Below are 22,815 nucleotides of genomic sequence, written 5' to 3' on the forward strand. Positions count from 1 at the left end.
CAAAATATCTATCTGATATCTAAGCGACACGGTTGTACTGGCAGTGACAACGCGGACTGTTTCGCTACCGGTCGTCTCAGATATTTGGTCCGTCATACAAATTTATGGAATTGTCCAGCTTTTGCTAGAACTAACAAGAACTATTGTCTAAAGAAAATGTTAAACGCAAAGGCGTTTATGGAGGCGGAAGGCAAGTTTATAATGCCCACATTCCAACGCCGAATCAAACATATAGTAATGCGTTATAACGATGTGTTCTTTTTTGACGTATTTGTTTACAAGAGGCTCCAGATAAATGTCCTAACAGTCATATCAATGAAGCTCACACTAATTCTCAATAAGGAAATGGTATAAATTTACCAACAAATCCTTCCACGTATGATATATATGCATATACGGATCGATACGAGTACACAAATTAATGTCAATTTTCACCGCGTCTCACAGTTCTAAGTAGGTTCTTCGTTGTTATGCGGATAACCCAAGTTAGCGGTAAGTTGTACCAGCGAAGGCCAAGATGCTTCGCGGCGAATGAAGGTTACGTTTCAACGTAGACGTCGGCCAGGTGAGCTCAAATGAGTTTGAATGCATCTTTCTCCCCAGCCGTGCTGAACATGAATGGTTCTATCGCCAAAACCCGCCATTTGATGGACGCACGCAGATAAATATATACAGTGTAAAATAAAAAAGCTACTTCACAAAGCTATTTGACATTAAGTGGAAGCTGTCGAGCGCCATGGGAACCGAACGCGTCGACGTCGACCGCGCATAGGAACGTCCGTGAGGGGTCCGACTACCCTTTCTCGGTCGTCGTACATCGTATGCTGTATAGGAGACGAACACGAGGCGATGTCAGCTCGACGTGGCAGAATTTTCATGCGAAAGCAATTATACAAATTAATTGCTAATTAAAGGCTAAAGTTTACTGTGTGTAAATCATATTACGCGCTTGTGGCAAGCTCTGACGTGTCTCTTTTATCTTTCAGCTGCGCCACCGCGAGTAGAAAATCAAAACGCTAGAATCTACTTAAGATAGTGCAAAGCAAACAACACGTTCAACGTTGATTTACAATAAAGTTTTATTTAGATATACTTTTTCCTTATTCTACGACAGTAGTGTGTACTAATTAGTGCTCCTATTGACACCGTAATGTTTTATTTACCTTCTACTTATCTTAGTCTGTAATCAATTTAACGACGTCGGGATCGCGAACAATCGCATTAACGCGCTTCTCATTAGTTTTGTGATTTTTTTCTTTTTTTTTTGCGTATTAATCACGTCCGATACTCATTGTATAACGATAAATTATAGAGTACTTCAAATATCTGCTTTGTTCGTTCATTAGTTCCCATACGCAATTCAGAGACAAACAATTATAAAGAGCATTGGTTTTGAACGCTTGCTTCCCTCTGCACTTTTTCGAAGATGTGTAAGTTTCCTTCGGCGGCGGAATAGGTAGGCACTGAAATCACAGTCTGGGCTTTCAGTTCCGAATCCCAAACAACAATTTTGCATTTTTTCAAAAAAGAACCTTTCACTTCATCATTTCAGCTCACCCGACAGGTTTTCCTATTCTCCAGTATATTTTCCCCTCCAGCTTGTAGTATATACGAAATTTACGGCTGGATCATCCGTGCTGAGAATTTTTAAATATTTTTGTAAACTAAACCAGTGCAGAGGCGTCCACAATTAACTCGCGCATCAACACCGACAGATTTTCGACCAGATAGGAACATTTAGGGCTCACGTGTCATCATGCAGTGCTACAGTATCTACCTGCGAGACAAGGACAGATGGGAGTAGTTTAGGTCCTTTCATTTTCTTTAATTCTGAGAATCAGCAGTATGAATGAATGAATGCTTGACGATAATACGCGGCGTTTAACTCGAAAGATTAGAACATAGGCACTAAGCATCTTGAACAGTAATAAAATTTAGCGGCGTATTGTAATTAAGCCAAAATCGTATTAAGGTATGGAGAAGAAGGACGCCTGAGCGTTTTAGATACAGATGTTACAACTTTTTTCGGTCACAAAACACAATAATTATACTAAGCGTAGTTTTTATACATGCCGGGTATTTAATTTTCGATTAACGCAAACGCGGAATACCGGATAAATTCTATCAGGATCGTAAAATTATCCCGGTTTCACAATAGTAAGCATTCAATGGCTCATATAGCTAATTGTTAATACCTTAAATTGCTTTTTTCGTCGGCACGGGATATCCGTTAGTACAGCAACTAACTGCAGACCGTATCTGTAATATTCTTACGGAGTTGACATACAGCGATGTGGGTATATCGGTTACTTAAAATCGACTGGCTAATATCATAGGTACAGCGATAGTCTGTGATAAGTCATTAATGAATTCTACCTATCCGAATCGTGTTGTTATATATACTATATGGGTCTGATCTACTTACTGTGGACGATTTGGGTAAACACTCACAATAGGATAATTCAATTTTCTAGATAGACACAATAGAGTAGAATATTTCTTACATAAGGCTTTAAGCGAAAGCATATGCCTCAACTGCAATGTAAAAAAAATGTTATATCGTCTGCTTTACGGAACATTTACGCGAGATATTTTTAAAGTCAACTAGACACATGGAACGTGTGATAGGTAGTGATTCAAAGGTACCACTTGCTCCTCTGACCCCCCACTCGATGTTCATAGATATAATAATTCATTGAAACTTCTCCTTTGTAAGTACTCACTCAACAGTAAGGCAGCAAGCTAAAAGATTTACTAGGATTAGTAGAGGCATTTCACATTGGCTATTGTGAACACAGTTCCAAATGCTAGACGCAACTTCCCTACATAGCGAAGTTCCATCGCGGGCCGGGACTCAGTGCCGCTTTTGCATCTCAAGACTCGATAACACTGCGCACATACACACAACGTATTCGTCACGAAAATCACGAATACCTTTTCGATCGGTCTATCAATTTCGCTAGCCGCCAATCACCGTCACTGTTCAGAACTATGCGACCTGCCGCGCTACTTGAAACCTACGGCGAAAAACATCAACCACTTTTAGGCAAAACGTGTAAAAGACGCCTAAAAAATCTATTTCGACACAGTATGCTTTTTGACGGCTTAGGTGCGCGCCATTACGCCGACACGGAAAAGTTCCTCTACTGCGCCTGAATCATACAAATCGACACTCAGCTTCTTCGGCGTCTGCCCAAGTACGTCATTGTTTGTCCCACGTCTCTGCTTATTGTACCCCGTATCTTGTCCCAAGACTGTTGCAAGACGCGTACCTCAACAATGTATCCTCTTTCGTATAGTCACTATAGTTCCGATCGATATAACTAACAGGCCCGATCCTAACTACAGCAAAACTAGTTTCATTTCGCTGAGAAAATTGTCGTTGCGATTGCTGAGTTCAGTTGCCGCTAGGCCAATAACGTCATCCTTCCGCCACAGCAGCTCATCCAACTCTGCTTAACCCAAAGCTCACCCCCAACCCCAACTAGGATCCGGGTTAGAGATCGAAGAGCACCCGACTCGCAACAATAAGACGCTTGGAATAAACATACTTTTCTTGTTGTTACTTACTGACTAGTACCAAGCGTTCGCAAGCTAGCTATAACGCGGTTGGTCCGATAGACTGGTCCTCATCAGCCGCTGTACCCCATCTGTAGCCACTGCGAATGACAAACAAACGTGGACCGGTCAACGGCCACAGTATCATCTTGGTACGAACATCGATTATTAGTATTGTCTCCCAGTGTACAGCTGAGGCAATTTCCCCTTCACCATTTCGTAATATTAACGACAATGAGTATTGAATAGGACCACAGCCACTGCCGATAGATAGCAGACTAGACGCAAATCGAACACTCGCGCGCTATATCTGCCAATAACAACACAACACAAGCTGAATCGGCGCCATAGTGCCACAGGGGCCTCGCGTCAAGGATCGAAAAAATTATGCCGCAAATTTCAACGCCGTCGAGTTCAAAACGCGCGACCCTCCTCCCATTGCAAGCCCACCTCTCTCAGGGCTCCGATTGGCGAAAGCCTTCAGGGTCTGCGGAGCCTGCGCTTCGAAGCGGGGTTTTAAATTTTAAAATGGCGCTCTGAGCTCTGACACGTCGCCTGCGTCGAAGAACTCCTAACCTCCTACGTCGTCGACTTCTCGTATGGGAACATCGAATTCTTACGGAATTCGATGCTATAGAACGGGTGTCGTAATGCTCGCAATGATACTGGTGAGTTTGTCTCCGAAACAATGTAATTTTAAAATTGTCCAATCGATCATATTTTGAACAGTGAGTGTACACACACTGCCCAATCGATTCAGCATCCTAAATTGTAAAACATCTAGCACCATTGATGAATCTCTTTAAATATCGCTGTGAAATCGGTTGAGCTTGACTACTCAAGACTTCCCTTGTACGGAAGTTGAATTCGTAATTTATTAAATCGATGAAAACAGTGTTATCATATTGCCCCATGACAATAGCTCGTTCGCACTGCGTAGAAAAACACCAAAATCGTCACACCTTCAAGATCGGTTGGACGGCACGCAAGCAACACACGACGCTTTACTGTGATTATTAAATGTGTAAGCAAATTTTTCATATTAGCCATGGATGAACATTATCGTCGTCAACTATCCGCATCCTCTTTTCCACTATGCCAAAGCCACTTCACACAAAAGCTGTTGTGGCCACTCACATCAATGCTCTGGCACTACGTTACTCTACGTAAGACCGTACTCACGTGTGCGAAGTATCGCGCGAAAATCCAACGTGAGCACATCACAGCGCTACGAGCACAAATACGAAACCGACGCGGCTCACATGACAACAATACTTTGACAGAAAGGAGCGCATTGAAGGAGCACCTCACCCTCCCCGAGTCCATCCGAGTTAGCGGCGCCTGCTGTCCGCTCGAGGGCGAAGAGTCGCGCGCTCGCTATTTACCCCTGACTCTGTGTCCAGTCGACGAAAGCCTGTCAGGTCTTGCAGCAGCGCCAGCAATAGTATCCAAGCGTACAGCCAGTAGCAGTATAGAGCCTCTATATGGTTTGGCGGCTCGACGACGAGGGAGCCATTTTTTCCCTGTGTGCGCGTGCCCGCTTTCGCTAGACCGCTCGGTTGCAGGCGTACGTACCTCAGGCTCAACTTTCGGTCTTGATCTCCCTATCTCTGTTCATATTCTCACCGGCCACTACTTTGCCACTAACCGCTCTGGTTTCGCTATGTCTTGCGTTAACCGGAGGACGGACCCCGCGCCCTGCTTCAAGTCAGTCACAAACAGGAGGGCCGCGGGGCACAGTGCCGGCACACTGCCTCGACCGTAGGCCTGCTCACTGGTTAGTGGGCCAGAGAGGCACTCACAGTCAGAAGAAGGAACTCACGCGCACACGGCTGCCGAGCCGACGGCACCCATACACATAGAAGCAGCCAGGACACAGGCTCAAACACTCACGCAGTGTGTGTCGGCCACCCAACCCCTGGCGCATCTGACATCCGGTTGCACCGCCATACATTCAAACTGAACGCGCTGTTGCGCTTGTTTCGATGCGCGCGCAGCGGCCGATAACAAACTGAATGTGTTTGAGCTTGGTGCTTCGACGGGAGATGCGTTCATTCGAAGAGAGCTGTTGTTTTTTTGGCTTGCTGGTTATTGAAAAGAAGTGCCGTAGGTATGGCGGATAGATGGTTGACTGCGCGCCGCTGAAAGCGAACCGCATCGACAAACAAAGATGGCGACACCCATGTGTTCGAAATCGTTAACATCTAACGTAATGGAAACAGCGCTATAGACGTTTCAAGCTGACTGGTTTATTTGCTAGGCGTTGCTCTATGCTAGATGCTGAGTTATGGTCGAAAGCGATTGTCGCCAGTGGAAGTGAACTCTTCGAACGGGAGAAGTTTTTGGCGGGTAATGAAAGCAAAAATACTTAAATGTGTCAACCTTCCAGTAGCGTTCACTAGCGTATCTGTGAGATGAAGTGTATTTTTAGCATAATACAAAATAAAACTAGCAAATAAAGGAACAACGATAACTTTCGCATACAGCGGGCAGAAAATAGACACATAGCAAGCACAGGAAATTGTGACTCCACGAATGATCTGTTTTATTTGTGTGACACTCACGCTAATCTGGCGAATGAATAAAGACACTTCTTGAAGAGTTTCCTTGCGGACTTAACGGAATCACACGTGAACTGAATCGTGAAGTGCCTAAAAGCTGGTGATCAGTGTCAGTCCAGGCAACACAAAAGCGGCAGGTAACAGTATCAGAAATATTTATGATGACCGAAAAAGCTTAAGTTTTATTATGTTAAGTGTCAGTTGGAAAAAGCTAACTTCTGCAGATGCGATCGAGCGTCACGATATCAAGGACTAGCTTCGATTCGATGCTTATTAAAGAAAAAATGTAATGTTGATCATAGACCCAACTTCAGCGTACGTAACATATATCACATATGCAATGTCACGTGTACATATTTATATATGAACATGCGTCAGACTTGGCACTGTAACTAGTTTAGTGGAGCAATAAGCTGTTGACGTAAGAATACCGCACCGTCAGCACTACCCTTGATTGGGGGATTAGAAAAGGATGTTTACGTTATGCTCGCGCATACAAAGGTTTTGTTTATGGAATCTACGCTTATGTTTGTGTGTGTGCATATGTGCAATCACATTATAACAGGCTCTCATCAGTCTGAGTTCAGCTAGATGTTGAAAGAACTATTACTGGAAATTTTCGTGCAAACTATTATAGCCACAGATATGATAATATCGAGATATGGTTGCAAAATCCGAACAACACAAAACGGCTAATAGAAGATATAAAAAGTACATTGGTTGAGACAAACAACGCTTCGTAAATTAACGAGCCATGTGTTACTTAGTTCAACGCCGTACGATTGCTCAAGTTAAACGTCCTTCACGTAAAAGTATGGACATCCGGCATCTTAGCCGAGTAGCAAACACTTAGAATGCTTAGGCCAGCTCAGCCCAAAATCGGCTTTCAATTTCCACAAATTATTAGGCACTTCTATTCACTACGCTGCAAGTGACTTCATACAACTCTACAAATCCTTTCAAAAACATGACAAAAGAGCCTGAGCTCGCTGCTGTTATATGACAGCCGATCATCCTGAACTTGTATTACCTTGATTGTTCTCAGCTCCTAGTTACACTGTGGTATTACGAGCAGACCTATTGTGTATTACAAACAGGCCTATTCCTAACGTCTTGGAACGTAGGTCCCAGTTTTCAGTCCGCCTCCCCCAATCCCGACCGCCGATTGACTGAGCTACTGCTGGGCCAAAGCTTTGGCTATTAACTTCCCATTACTTTAATTGATTGCTTTAAAGAAGCAGATTCGTCGCTCCGAATAATCAAGACCTCGGCTATTACATGTCTCTTTTATAGTACGTCACGGTATATCTTTGTTCTCGACTTAGTCATCGTTTATTTAGGTAAAAATGCCACCTTTTTATCGAAGTTGAACTAATTACTTCATTCCTTCAGGTTTTCAAGGCTTGTGGGATTACTGGCTATTGCAAACTGTAAAATATAAACTATTAAAAAAAATTACTGTGAACTATGAACAAATATATTCCTACAAACATGAATTACTTTCCAGTTACTTCAAGTTACTTTGTGCTTTTTTAGAACGTTACGGTTTGAACTGGTTAAATTCCCATGATAAATATGTTTATGGGACAGCGAGCACCGTTCTCAATAGACAATTATCATATATGTGTTTCCAAATCGTACGGGATCAAAAATGAAACAACGAGAAATTGTACCAGGTCTTAAAGGTGGTCCAGTCCATGGGGACACAGTATATGTAATGTTGTTTGTGTACCTCTGTAAAGCTTAAGGTATTTTACACGTGGAAAAAATTACTTTATTGTGAAAATACTGTTGCTGGCAGTTTAATTGATATCTATATTCCACTGGACTCATAGTACAGTATATATATATATATATATATATATATATTCATGAGATGAAGAGCGTATAAGAGGATAGCTAGCTGCCTAAGAATGTCCACAAGATCTAGTCGTTTCTGAGCAAATAAGAAGGAAATAAGCATTTCTTTCTCCGATGGGGTTAATTCGACTAGTTCCTAGAAAAGTCATTGTACTAATGATAGAGCTTATATTTTTACTTAACTGTAGAGTGATACGGTTTTCTAGGCCCATTCTGTGCAAAGTACGAAATATATATAAAACTAAAATGTAATAACTGCGTTATGACAGGTTTTCGATTCAAGTCCCCATACGAGTTCTATGTTCGAAAGTTCATAGTAAACGTCTCTAGCAGCTGGCGGTACGACGTAACGTGCAGTGAGCGTTGAGTATGCAGACGATGCAGTATGACATTTGCGAAAACGAAACGAAAATAATAGCTATTTTGCGTTTCATTGTCAACACATAATCTGATTCGATTGGAAAATATGACCTTGTCGAAATTAAAAGGTTAGTTAGATTAACACGAGGTCGTAAACTGAGACAGATTGTTTTCGGGACGTTTTTACTTAAATTCATTCAAGGCCAAATCCAGCTATATTTAATGAAACACATATATCCTTCCTCCTGCGAAAAATTGCTTATATAATTAAATGTCACTTATGTTACCTTTCGATAAAATTAGTGGGTTAAACTAACTGCTGCTGCTAAGCTTCGTTTCATATTTGCCTGTGTTACGCTATTGGCCATGAATATTTGATGACTGCCTTGCGAGAAGTTAGCAAAACTACCTAGTACGTTCAAGTCCTATCGAGTCTAGCATGTTAATGTTGGTCAGTATTTGTTTGTGTAGTGATTTAGCAACCTGAAATAAAATTACGGAGGTCGAAGGTTACGTGGCTGCAAAGTCAAACGCGGGCGTTCCTGGGGCTGTCCGGCATTCCTGAAGACCAAAAAATGTTTGTGTCGAAAGTGATGACTCGTTCCAGCCCCAAGTTAAACTCTTAGCAATTTTTTTCCCACTGAGTAGCCAATAAAAAAGAAACGTATATGCTGTTAGGTTCAGAAAAAAAGGTTTAGGTGTTTAAGCATGAATGTTATTTATATGTATTCTTGTCGCGTTCGCTAAGTAATGCGATTGCTTAATGCCTCTGTAGGATCTTGAAATCGATAATCAAAGATAATATTGCAGTTGCGGTTTTCAACATCTTTTGACTGCCTCAAACTCCCCCTCACTAGAGTTTTCCATCCAACCATTTATCGTCCGCAAAGGTCGTAATCTACACTCTTATCCTTTAGTATACATTTTCAGAAATTTCTATTAGAAGACAGCTACGCTGACACTAAATCTTCGTGACTTGAAGATTGTTCAACGTTGTGCATAGCGAAACGTTGGGTGTACATTTTTTTTTTCAAATTCAAGCATCTGTTCTCTAGATGCTTGAAAAAATATTGGTATTTAGAATTTCAAGCACAGATTTTGGGCTGTTGGAGTTATTGCGTTTTTTTCGTTTTCCCATTTGCTGTTAAGACTCTGATGTAACGGCTGGGGCGATCTATAGGCGCCTCTTCTAAGCCTCTGCTTTATAGTTGCTACTAATTCAGCATAAATCATTTGCGAGGCTTTGCTCGCAAGTGAACTTGTCCAGATTCCCACATTAACTTAGACTTAGTTACCTTAGTGTTGCAGCAAAATGCGGAAGGTAAAAAGTGACATCGTATTAGATGTTTTGGTCTGCCCGGGAGATCGATCTGTCGAGAGCCGAACCTATAGGCACCACACGCCTCTCGGTTTCGAGAATGTGCGGTTTATCACTACGTAAACAGATTTTAAGTAAGAGCACGACTGAACATTTGTATATGTGTATTTGTGAGGATAGAAAATGCTTTTTACGACATGTTACAATAACTATATCAACTGTAACAAGTAGCCGTTATCGTTTGTTATTAGAGATTATTAGAAGTTAATTTTAAAGTGTTCCAAGCTGTAATATCGTTAGCTTTTTTGTTTTGACGGAAAAAATTAGGATACTCATGAGATATATAGGGTTCTGCGTGTATTATGGTGCATTGTAGTATTTACTATTTATTAGATTGGCCTTTTTCGTAGTGATAATTATTACATTGGTAGTAAAATAGCTGTGCTCAGATATCGCTTATTTAAGCTGAACGACTGACGCGGCTCAATGGAAACATCGGTTGTAATATACCGTTGTAATAAGCTCTCTTTTTTTCTCTCTCGTTAGTTTTTTTGTTGCTTCAGCCGTGTATACGACAGATAAATGTGTGTAGCTATCGCAACGAATTTTGCATTCGATGTATTTATTACGTGTCGCTGTTGCAAACGGCGTGTCTTGCTATTTGAATGATTTTTGGCGATTTTATGGCCTTCGTCACATCGTTCAGACATAAGCATACTGTCAACATGTGCACCACGTTGCGGATAATCACGGTCACCGCTCTGAGTTTATCATATTAATAATAACCTTTAATTATTAATAATTAATTATACCAGAATAACGATAAATATATTAGCTTTACTTGGCTGCAGAAAACGGTGTTCCAACTTGTTACTGTTTTTGTATAAAATGCAATTCGTGGATATGCCAGTCTTTGGACCATTCAAAGGCCGTTTTCATACTACGCAGCCAAACTTTATATGGACCTATCATAGACGAATCATAATCTATAATTTGTTTAACTTGCCAGTTAATGATTATAAAACAACAGCTTCTCTACCCGTAACGACACCCTTCCAGAGAAAACAGCATTTTTTTCTTTAGCTCCATTAAATGGCTGATTTTTTTACATGAAATCATTAGCCCCATAAGATAGGGTTATATGGGCCAACGGCACAAACGTTTTCAATTCATATTTTCTCAAATACCAATGGATGCCAGTAGCCCAGTTTTGCTCATTTAAATAGTGTTTAACAAATATATAAATATATTTAACAAATATATAATATAACAAAAACATACGTAAAAAGCATTTCTTCGTCGCGGCACAGGTCGCGCTTGTTCTTAACGTAACAGTGCTTTATTTAATTCTATATAGCAATTTTCTGATGGTTAATTTGTATCAACATTAATCCACTACATAACGCTTTAGACACCTTTTAGGCGTGATACATTTTTATGGCATTGCCTCGTCCAAGCAATCCATTGTAATATTCGTTTTATTTTTATCCGCTAATTTGCAAAAAGTCATCCAAAATGATGGAAACCGGCGCAAATTTTTACCTGCGTGGACCTCTAAGCTACCTCTTCCTGCAGTGAATTCGTGCTCAGGATTAAAGAATCCATAATTATTGTCACCCAGATGATAATTATGACGCTAATGGTCATGCGATATGATAGTTAATGAGGATTCAATTTTGTCGGTCGACAGTGATCTCCCTAAGCTTCACCTTCTGTCGCTTGGGTTTCATGCGGGCCTAACGAACAATAAAGCCGAGTTAGGACTGAACAATAAACGGTCCAGATGGACGACGCTCACGTCCTGCTCCGGGGAGTGTTTGAGAATTGTCGTTGCTCTAAAGAAAAAACATTTGTCGTTTTAATACGCACCGGGTGTCCGTGCCGAAGGCACACATTACTACTACACACTTCTGTCTACACGATGATTTAATTTCGACAACTGTATAAAATGTAGCATATTTTAAAATAAAATTATGAAAGATACTACATAACAGGATAAATCCGAGCCAGAAATTTATCGAAATACTATTCGACTGTTATGACCTAATATGTTTGAGCATTTTGTGCTGCTGTAGCTAACTCTGAGATAAGATCTTTTTTCAGTAACGTTACAAATTTGGCCTTTACTAGTGATATAGTCAGACATATTTTTCTCATTTAGCTAAAACCGATAACACGTTAAAGCTATGACGTATCAATGATAAACAATTACAAATTGTCTGGACGGATTCTAGATTAGTCTAGCAAGCCCTATCCTTCATAGATTTTCTCATGAGGCAGGCCCTTGACATTATGCTTAAAATGTATGTCGGAGCCAATGAAAATAACCTAACGTGTGAAAAAAATGTTCTCAGTTACAAATCAGATACAACCATTCTACTAATGTTACCCCGTCCACTCAGACACGTTCTGAATTAGCACGTGCATCGCTCGCTATTGATCAGATACACATATTTCTTCTGCAGTTTTTCCTTTGCCGTTTAGATAATCTTTGCTACAGCTGTCTTCTCAGGTTGATCTGCTCTGCTCGGCTGTTTTCGCTCTGTATATGCGGGTTCTTCGGCGAGCACGCATTACTAACCCAGTGGGTAGTTCAACAGTCGATTTTTGATGTTATTCACGCTTGAAGGGCAAGGCTACCGCTCGCTACTACAGCTAGCACGATCCCATATCCTACCAAAGATCCATGATTCCTTTGGTCCACGATAGGCGTATACCTGATCAGTGCGATAATTGCAGTAACGCATTTATAAGATAGATGTATTTAACAATCAGTCTGAGAATCCATCGGCTTTGACGGGCCTTTACCGCCGTCCGTTGGGCCTGTCTGAAGCATGTTTATAATTGTTAAGTGCCGATGGGCCGCATGCAGTCGAAAACGGAACAGATACCCTTCTACATATGTCATTGGCATACCGAACGTGTAATATAATTGAGAAGGATTTCTGCGGCTACTAATGGTTCTGAACGCCGTTATGGTCGCGGAGTTACTTATTGTGGGTGATTGGGTTGCGGTATCACTCACTGTCGATGTTAAGCTGACCAGCAGCAAAGCATCGACGTTAGCTACATGTCCATGTCAGACATGTTGGCAGGTAACGAAACCGCAACGATAACAACGAAGAAGCGAATTATTGAAGTGATATCTATGTCATCGTTAGCCGCGATGCGGGAAAGGCGAAATATTTACGGATCTATGGCGCAGCCCGAGACTAGGAGAAGCTGTGGACCTGCTTCGAAGCTGCGACAAGCTACTTCATCCGCGTTGCCAGTGTCCTCATAAATTATGTGCAATCCGAATTGAAATGTCGATTCTGTTTAATTTGACTATTTATATTTGAAAACTATTCTAAATATTAGTATTACGCGCATAAGCTTGAAGCTGGACCCGGACATTGATTTCATTGTGAGGCTCGATGTAGTGCTATCTAGCTGCGCGAATGGAACCCTAGCCAGTTGAAGAACCGGGGATTTGCCCCGTGCTTTTCCTTCAGTATGCCTAAAAATTCTACCTGTTGATGACTTGAATATTGAGAAGTTTAGGAAGATACGGAAAGCCACTCCAGGTATGATCGATCAACCATAATGTTTTGAGCAAAACAAACCATTCAGGGCCGCTTACTTCCGTTGTCGCCATATTTGGCCAATAAATGTGCCTTTGGACTAATGACTATGCGTTTGTTGAAGTCTTTCCCAAAACTAAGTGCGCCAATTAATTACTACAGCATACATAATCATACATATATACATCTAAACCTATTTGGATGAAACAGCCGCGAGACCAAAATGTTTTTCCAGATCTTATTTACATCGGGCCGGATTCGTATTTACAATAAAAGTCGCTTGGTTACCATTTGTTTCAGTCGAGTTCCACGGGACACTAGCTGCAACAGGGGTACATTAAACAGCGATGTTGTTAGACGACCATCTCTACGATCTCTACATCTCTCTGTGGCTAAGGAGCCTTGAGGGGTCAAACCCTCGACCCAGAAGTGGACAATACTCCGGTTCTTCCAATCTCTGGAAGAGTCGAAGGGAGGCGGTTTGAGGGGTAGCTTACGATTTCGACGGATCATTTTGGAACTAGTACTTCTAAACAGAGTTAGTTTTCCTTTCGAAGCTTACGTCTCTTTGAAAGAACATTGGAACTTATCAGCTCTGCACACGCTCCCTGGCATTTTTTCCTTTACCCTAGAGGCTCTAATCCGCTCGATGTTGTGTCTAGTGGGTCAAACAATTGCTGTATGAACGAGCAGCTGATCGTAGTGATTGCAGGTTGGTTCTAGAGTACTAAATATCTCCTGGCTTTTCCAGGGCGGGTACATGCCTTAAAGGCGTGAAAAACTTTCGGAGTTTCCGCCAATAACAAACATGTTATTGGAAACTAAAAAATAAGCGCTACTGGTTACCACCAGCTAATACAAACTAGCTATCCATTTGATCACAATTTTCACCAAAACTGCTGAAACGGCTTTTAGCTAAACAATTCGTGTTGTGATGCAGTCTTGTATTTATACTTATAGTAATCTTATTTTCCGCAGTTTTGTGTGACTTCGTGGACTCTCTGCAGTTCCAAGAAAGGGTTCAACTTTATTCAACATACCGCGTGTATGTTTGCTAGCTATAAGAAACTACAAAATTTTACCTGGCAGGAACAGTTTCTGCGAAATATATACGCATCGGACAATCCTAATTCGAGTGGTATAATTTTCTTATTAGATTAGATGAAAAATATACCTTTGTCGACAAATGGATCTTGCCCTTATATATATAATGCCAAGCCACCGAACGTCGGTAGGGGCACACTTAGGATGTCGTCATTTCGACTGTACTTACAGACGAGTCGCCGCAAGCACACATGCTGTTTCATCGCTATAGACCTATATTGACTTTTGGTTGTAATCGCTAACTGCAGTCCTATTCGCGCGCTGTGGTCGTAATACTAAATGAATGTTTAATCCAGCCAAAGACCCCAGCCCCTACAGCCGCATGGGAGGACCAATGGAAGCTGGACAACTGCTTGTCAAGAAAAGCTTCGAGTCAGAAATGAATCTCTCCGGCAAAACGTTAAATCCGAACGAGAAGACCTTGTTCTGCAAACAAAGGTGATGACAGAGTAGCTGGGAAAAAAAAAGCGCTGTTTCTATGGGCCACCGTTTGCTTGTGTGTAAACGTTTAAGCTCTAACTTTTTCGCTCCTGCACCCGTCTCCGGTTCGAATCAATTGAAATAGATGGGATCTACGTACTGGCTCGGTCACCCGTGGTTTAGAAGGGCTGAAGGGCCGTTGTTGGAAAAAGCATGGATAAAAAGTGCGAGTGCGGGCTGGACCTTGGCTCATCTGCCTAAATCGCGTGAAAAAGACTATCGAACAGCATCAGGCAGCCACTAGAACGATAAGCAGACAGAGTATCTGACAAGTGCGGGAAGGTCTTGACTGATCAGTACAATTTTCTGATCGTAGTCCTTTATCGGGTACTGCGCGGTCAATAACGGTGAGAACGATGAGCGTACTCTATAAATAGCATTGGCTATGAGTGAGATAAACATTCATATACAGGCTTTTAGTGGTGCACGAACACTCTTATGACGCCTCAAAACTTGATAGGATAAATGTTACAAGAAACGACAGTATATACGACATTTTTAATGCGAATTTTCAAAAAAGACACTCCTTTTAGTAAACATTGTCTATTATTTTGCTATCGAAATATTTTACCTAATTACTATATATAGAAATTAGCAAACGCGTCAATATATCTGTATTACTACAGATAACATCTGTGAGATTAACGTAATGTTACGTTACCCGAAGAATTAGCGTTATACCGTTTTTCGTTCTTAGACATAGATAATTCTTTGCATGTATGCGAGACCTTTCTCAGCGAATACCAACATTCCAAATCTGTTTGTTGTTGTTTTGTTGCTGTTACTGTTGTTGTTATTGTAGTTGTTGCTTTACCGGTTACACTCTTCCACGTCGCTTCATTCTTATAAGCTTTTAACGATCATGAAAAATTACCCTTTCGACGAAGATTACTAAACAAGCAAGCAGATCGGTGGCAAGCTTCAACCAGTCAGTCGTCTGATAACAGCAGCCGAGAGCTGCCGCTGGCCGAGCAGCAATGTCACACCACCACTAAATAAGCGTGATAATATAGTAGACCCGTCCATTCTGCTTGATTAGGCTATAATCAGTTCTTATGGGTCAAGTGTGAGCCGTTGTTGATGCCGTTGCGCGGGCTACGGTGCCATCATATATGATGCTATGGCAAAATGGCCAACGATCGTAAGCAATATGAGCGTCATCCTCATCATCGTCACCACCACCATCATGAACAAGTCTCGAAGTGTGATTATAATTGGTCTGTCATCGTCATCAAGAACATGAGGGCCGTCGTTTGAGTTGTTGCCGCCCTAGAAGTCATCGTAGCCCAGAGGAACCCATAGAAGGCGAGTGATATAGAATATGCATATATATAGAGATAAAAGACATCAATTAAAGTAATAGATAAATTTAAGGTGGATTTAATTAAGTCAGAGAAGTGTGCGCGCGTGCGTGCGTGCGTGCGTGCCGTCGAAAACGTATACCCAGAAAAGGTTCTACCAAAATGATGAACGTTGTAACTGGGTCTACCCGACCTGTTCACGCATTCGCCCGAACCTTCTTTATGTTCGGAAAATATTGCGGGAGAGAAAAATAGTAGTTGACATTCATTGGCATAGCTCTATGCGTGATCTTCGTTGCTAGGCCAATTTTCGTCGATCCGATCATCGGTTAGTCGAACCTGACCAAGTAGATCAAATAGCGAAATGTGAGAAAATGACTCCTTTTTTTCCTATCGGAAATGGCAAAAAAATAACAAAATTAACAAAAAAATGCAATCAGATACAACGATCAGGCTATATAAGTAAATATATATCAAATATGGCCAGGGACAGTTCATGCATGGGGTGATTAAAGCTAATGTACGCGAAGTTCATTTTCCGGTTGAAACCTTCTATTTTGAAGCAAAGTGAATACTCATTATTATTGATCTGTACAGTGGTTCTCCAATAGAATCTATAGAACAAATTTAACGCAGTTAGCAAAAGAGTTGCTACTTTGAGTGGTCGATACTGCTACCTTGGGTGCAGATTTTACTACCTATGGCGCGATAGTTCCCGCTTCGCCCATTTTTTTCTGTTCCTATCCTTCCAGGAGTGTGCCTCTACCGAGGTTCATTGTTAATGATCCAATGACGAACGCCAAAATAACGTCATCGTCAAGAATATCAATGAAGCAACAATGTTAACGTCAATAGAGGAAACGGTGTCGCGGCCATACTACCGTGGGTTTTGCTGGACGAATATAATGATCAGAGAGCTAGCACGAATTTTCCAGTTCGACGTAGCCAGCCAATAATACGGGCTATTGCGCCAGTCTTTCAGAGAAAAAGGGACAGGGTGGTCTATTGACGCCTTTGCTCTGGCGCCAGGTTCAGAGCCGCCTCTGAAACTGATCGACACGATTTGAAAGCGCAAAGGTCGCCAAGGAGCAATATGGATGGATGGAATAAGCCAACAAACACAGGGAATAGGTTTTTGTTGTTGTTCTTGTCACGAATTCGACACGCCGACAACAATAACAACAATCGTGACGACAATGCGGCCATCCCAGACAGCAGTATCCAATGACGAATTGTGCGACGCAGGAATTATTGATATTGGGAAAGGAATGGTGAAATGCCATGGGTGCATATGCTTTCTTCCAGACACCATTTTCAGTTTTATTCTCGTCCAGGCCTAACTAGCTCTAGTATGATGTTTAATTATATTAAAAGAACCCAAGTTGAATTGAGTACGCTAGACGTAAATTATACGTCTGCTTTTTTTTTTTAGTATATTTGCATTTTAGCAAGTGGTTTAGCTGTTGGAGAAAGGGCTTGTACAGACAAATACTCAGCCGTACTGTCTGAATCATTGTCAGAACTACACGCATACACACGTAAATATTTTTGCCAAAAGTGCTCAACAAATTTATTTGCGTTCCAATCAGTTGTAGAGTGATTTAGTGATCTTTGCAAAAGAAATCGTTTCTATGGAAAATGCACCTAAACATGAACATCTTTAAATAATAGAATACTTCTACGTTTAGATGGTGTATGCTTGCCAGCTAATACTTAACCGTATAGTTGATAACAATTTTCACATTGTATCGTCCCGACGCGCCGTTGCTTGAACGGATAGGTAGGAAGGTATTATACCAAAAATATGGCAGTTTGCCAATGCTGTAACCATTTTAACGGATGGCGGGAAAATTTAAATCGTGCATTTCAGTTGCAGTCTAGCTAGGAACAGTTTCCGAGAAATAGTTATCTTCGTGCGTACAATGCTTTTAGAAAAAAGGTCAGCAGAAGTTAGGTTGTCGGTATGCTAAACCAAAGACCATCAGCCGATAACTTCTTTATAATGTAGCACGTTCATTGGAATCATCACGTCCAGCTTATTAGGAAATGTAACCTTATTAATATGGTTATGATTTCATTAGATATTATTATTATATTAGAATTAGAACAACTGCAAAGGTTTCCTTAAAATCTCAAGCACAACCTGATCATTAGATGATCGAAACGCGTTCTCTTTTTTATCCTATCTTTTATGAAGCAATTTCTTTCACCCTCAGTTGCTTCCGGCGTGTCGTTTACCTGCGTCACTATTGTACGCTACCCTTTTGTTAACTATATAATATCTACGTGTATTGCTATTTTTCAGGGAGCCGTATTACCATACGGAAAATTGTCTCGTACAGATATTTGCCACTCCTCCTATTTGGTAGCGCATTATTGCTGATCGGCCGATATGCCTTCCTTAAATCTCACTGCGCTTTAGCATTTCCTTCGACACGCTGTCTCCATGATCACAGAACACTGATACGAACGGCCAACTCTACCGCCTAAGAACCGACTGCTGAGGTGTTTCGCTTCGACATATTTATATTGAAACTGCGATAATCTACTCAGCGGGATTCTTCTGCCCCGTTTACTAGTTCGGCCATTTGTTGCATTCGCATTCGACTTTGTCGGTTTGTTTGTCCATTTTGTTAACGATTTACAATGAACAATAGCCTCGATCAAACTTCCTCTGTACGCCTGTATAGTAACGGTCGTTGGTAACAGCAGCGCCATTACGGTTTCCATCTCTACCACAGCCTGTTTATTTTCCAACCTATTACCTGACTTGGGGTAATACGCTGACTCTTTCGTTGGCTAGTTGTATACGCCGTCAGCATTCAATCTAGCCTGTTGATGTAACGTTTCACGATTTTGCCGTGTTTCGATTAAGTGCGAACATTTTTCAGAATGTGTTTGCTGATTTCAAAATGTCTAAAACACGCCTCCAAAGAATCCTGGCGAAACGCTATTTGATAGACTGATTTTTCTCCTTAGAGGTCATTGAAAAAAGGATTTGAATGAGTTCGATTAGGTTTATAGCTAGTGCACAGAAAGGCAATGAAATCTATCTACTATACGGTAAGGACAACTAAAGGAGGAGCTACATTTTTTTTAAGTTGCGGTTTTACGGTGAAGAGGTGGTTTCAACTAAGGTAGAGGAAGGGATATGTATGGCTAAGCTGGTGTTCGAGATGCTCAATGATTTTTGGAGCCTCTCAATTAATGCATATTCACTATTGTTAGATTACCGCCTACCCCAATATAAAGCACTTCTGTTCAAAAGCCCAGTGTTTTTATATTAGGTTCTATATATTTCAATATCCCTTTGATGCCCTAGTGATCGCGCAAAATATATGTAGAGGTCGTCTAGTGGGATCGCAAATATTGACAATAGAGCTTTTTATCTAAAAGAGCTGAAGTCCATACCAATACACAAACAAAACTTATGAACTTTATTATTCGTTTCGAATAAAAAAAAGTCCACGTTAGTCCACGATTAATGAAAAAAAAAGTCCAAAAGGGTGTTACCCTTGAAAAAACTAAGAGGTTTTACACAGACACACATATATATATATATATATTGAGTTATGTTAAAAAAGATTATATTACACTATGCTACTGAATTTTAAATTAGTAATTTAGAGTAAGTATATTTAAGTACCATTAGAAAAAAACGTTTCTTTTTGGTCGAAGCCTATGGTCGATAAACTCTTCGATTAGAACGATCGTATCGCTATTGCGGCATAAAGATGCGTTACGTAAAATCGAAATCAATCTCCCGTTGCAGAAGGCCACATGTCCTCTTACGGAAAAATCAAAACACTATGGCAGTATTGTATTACTGTGAATAACCTTTTTCAAGAAATGTTCCTAATCTGAGCAGCGATGCCCACTTCACTCAACGGGTTCTATCGTTGACGTAGCTAAACTTAAATCATCGAGCGTTGACCTCTTTGCGCATCATAATATCCTATGGTAGTGACGTGCCGGTATTCAGTGAAGGAGTTCTCGATGCACGGTATTAGAATCGTGCATCTTCTCAATTTGTATGCAGCATCATATACTTAGGCAAGACTGTTATACAATAGTGGCGTATCATCATTTTGGTAAGAGCCTATAGTTGAGGAGAGCCAGGGTTGCTGCTTCTAGTGGGTTTTACCAACGCCCCTTTCGATTGCTTTGTGGTTTATGAGCAGCTGGCATTCAAGGTTCGGCGTAAAAAAACATAAACACGAGAATATTTGTTTGTGTAAATGAGTTCTTTTTATCTTATGTTTCTTGTAAAAGTAAAAAAATATTATTATTTTCATATCGCATCGTCATTTGCAACGGTTTCCAGTTCGTGCCTTCGACATGGGTCGTAGTGTTTCCTTCCACGTATGCACGTTGCCACTAGGGCGAACTTCCTCTTAGAGTCGGTTGCGTTGGAAAAGCAATGGTAAAACAGACCGCGTGCATGACTGGCTGTGGGGTCGCCTGCTCCTTCATTGTAATAACAAAGATCTATTTGAATGATTAAAATATATGGCTAATTTCGTTACTGTTTCGTCTGTGTATTCGATTTATCGAACACGTTTTGATCGTTCATTTTTAGCTAAGGTAGATTAGGAAAAAATTCCGCTGATCCCGTTTATCTAGCAGATTTACACCTGAAACGATATTTATCAAGTAAGCTCTATTTAGCAGTATAGAAAAAACGCTATTACTTTGTTTTCAATTCTAGAAGTAGCATTCTGCATCTGTACATCATTGCTGTATTTGGATGAAGCATTCGATCGATTTACGTTCATTGTTGACTTTTGGAACACCATCTAGGAGCCGAATCAGGACCATCGGTGGTCTACAACCAACTATCGCAAAACTCCAACGAACTCTGGGTACTTAAATGATAGCTGTACGGCTACGATTTTTTATGCAAAGCCATAAAACAAGGTACGATCAATAGTAAATCCTACCACTCCTCTATTGAACAAAGTGTTCCTGCTATGCTAGCGGGATGCGTTCGAAAACATCTACCTCAGAAATTTGAACGTTTTCCATCCTTAACATCTACATGCTTTCTATGGGTACAACATTTCCAACGGAAACTTCGGTACTGCCCGCTTGTATGAGTGAGTACGCACAACTTGTAAACCCGTCCAAGGGTATCAATTATCCGACCAGCCAGATTTTTGCCCAGATAGACGAGCTTTTGTTGAATAGCCGTTGCCGATTTCACCAGCCGACATCGGACAGTCAAACAACAGCAGGAGTGATCGCGGCAGATATAGTTGTTATAATGTATTTGTCCTACAAATGTGATTCCAAAATTCGAAATGAGCGCTGGCGGGCTTCTGGTTCGACCAGACGTTGTATCTGGAACTTGTCAATGAGGAGACAGTATTTTAAAGAGATACGCTTTGTCTGCTAGACTGAGCGTAGTGAAAAAAGCTCGTCTTGATGCCTTCGAACTGAGGGAAAACGGCACCCATTTCTATATACAATGGGCGACAGAGGCTGGTGCATAATTCGGTTTTGATGTTCACTAGTTGGTTAACTGCTCCGGTGCGGCTGGCCCGAAAATCGTTAGATTTCAACGCTGCGGACAAGCTTGAGAATGTATTCACGATTACTAGCTGATTCAGTGCAACTTTCTGTGGGTGAATGTGTGTGCACCCCTTGGTGTGATATGTGGGGCAACAGAAAGGGCAGTAGAGAGGATCAACGGGTGTTACTCAGAGGAAGCGTTCATTGAGTCAGCCGCTATCGATCCGCCAGAAGGCGGTAAATTTAATAATGGAATTGGCTAGAATACCTTTTTCTCTTACTAGAAAGGTCGAGCAAGATACCAAGACCAAGAGAAGGCAGAAAGAACGCTGTTCAAGATGAGTTGCGGTAGATTTTGTCTCACAAATTATACCTCTGTAAAGGAAAAAGTAATCACATAAAGCAATGATACCGTAAAGCTGGCAATCTCATATTTTATTTGTTGTTCTGCCCAGTGTTAGGTTTTTAGGAGGCTCGACCATACTGGAAGTTGGAAATTGCACCTCGTTACGTAAACAAATTCGTGACCACCATCAGCAAGCACGTATACGTATTCAGTAGACTTCACAACGAGAATATTGATTTTATTTTATTCGAGACTGGGAAATGTATCACACTTTTTAATTGTTTGCCCGTCTCTTAAGTCAGAGACTTGATTTACTTAATACATTTTGCTTATCACATAGTTGTTATTGGATTAAATAGGAGATAATTTAGTTATCATTATCTGCAAGTTTCCGTTAATATCCTGATCTTCACTCGCTGTAACATTTCGTCTGTTTGCATGACGCTGTTTTTGTGTTACTCATTAGATCTACCATGCTTACTACGTACTTCATTACTGAATAATGTCACAGGACAAGGAACCGGGGAAGGTTGATTCTCGCTCATAATAACACGACACAACTATAGTCCGTTACGAGTTTCGGCCAACAGCTCAAACTATCCGACGGTTCATTAATCAATCAGTGTATCGTTACAAGAAACTGTACGCTGTTTTCGTCACTCATCGATTTAGTACCGCTGTGGGACGGAACGTAAGCCAGACGCATAGACAATGTGATGATATGTGCCGGAATACGGATTTAATTAATTCAATTGAACTCAATTTAGGTTCACGTCCGACGTACGTAAAGGGACGTGATAGTTCGTATATAATAACAAATAAGATAAATGACATTCAATTATATATATATATA

At 41.0% G+C, this 22,815-nt stretch overlaps 1 protein-coding gene and 1 long non-coding RNA gene across 5 annotated transcripts in view; one reads left to right on the forward strand and one right to left on the reverse strand.

The window, feature by feature from the left end:
• Positions 1-1,061: 1,061 nt before the first annotated feature.
• On the reverse strand, positions 1,062-5,525 carry LOC111264417 (uncharacterized). The gene is made up of 2 exons (XR_015312649.1): positions 2,196-5,525; positions 1,062-1,777 (listed from the first exon to the last, which is right to left on the reverse strand). It is a non-coding gene; the product is annotated as an uncharacterized LOC111264417 (long non-coding RNA).
• Positions 5,526-5,843: 318 nt separating this feature from the next.
• Positions 5,844-22,815, forward strand: part of LOC111264388 (uncharacterized) — a 173,547-nt gene continuing 156,575 nt past the window's right edge. For 2 of the 4 annotated variants that reach the window (XM_022840267.2, XM_022840258.2), the window contains exon 1: positions 5,844-6,256. The gene's annotated coding sequence lies outside the window, so the exon portion shown is untranslated. Of the gene's footprint in view, positions 6,257-8,385; positions 8,468-15,606; positions 16,110-22,815 lie in introns of those variants that run through there. The other 2 variants (XM_086970026.1, XM_086970022.1) reach the window with 2 other exon arrangements.

The sequence above is a fragment of the Varroa jacobsoni genome, unplaced genomic scaffold (genome assembly GCF_002532875.2).
Source record: "Varroa jacobsoni isolate VJ856 unplaced genomic scaffold, vjacob_1.0 scaffold_96, whole genome shotgun sequence".
Lineage (NCBI taxonomy): Eukaryota > Metazoa > Arthropoda > Arachnida > Mesostigmata > Varroidae > Varroa > Varroa jacobsoni.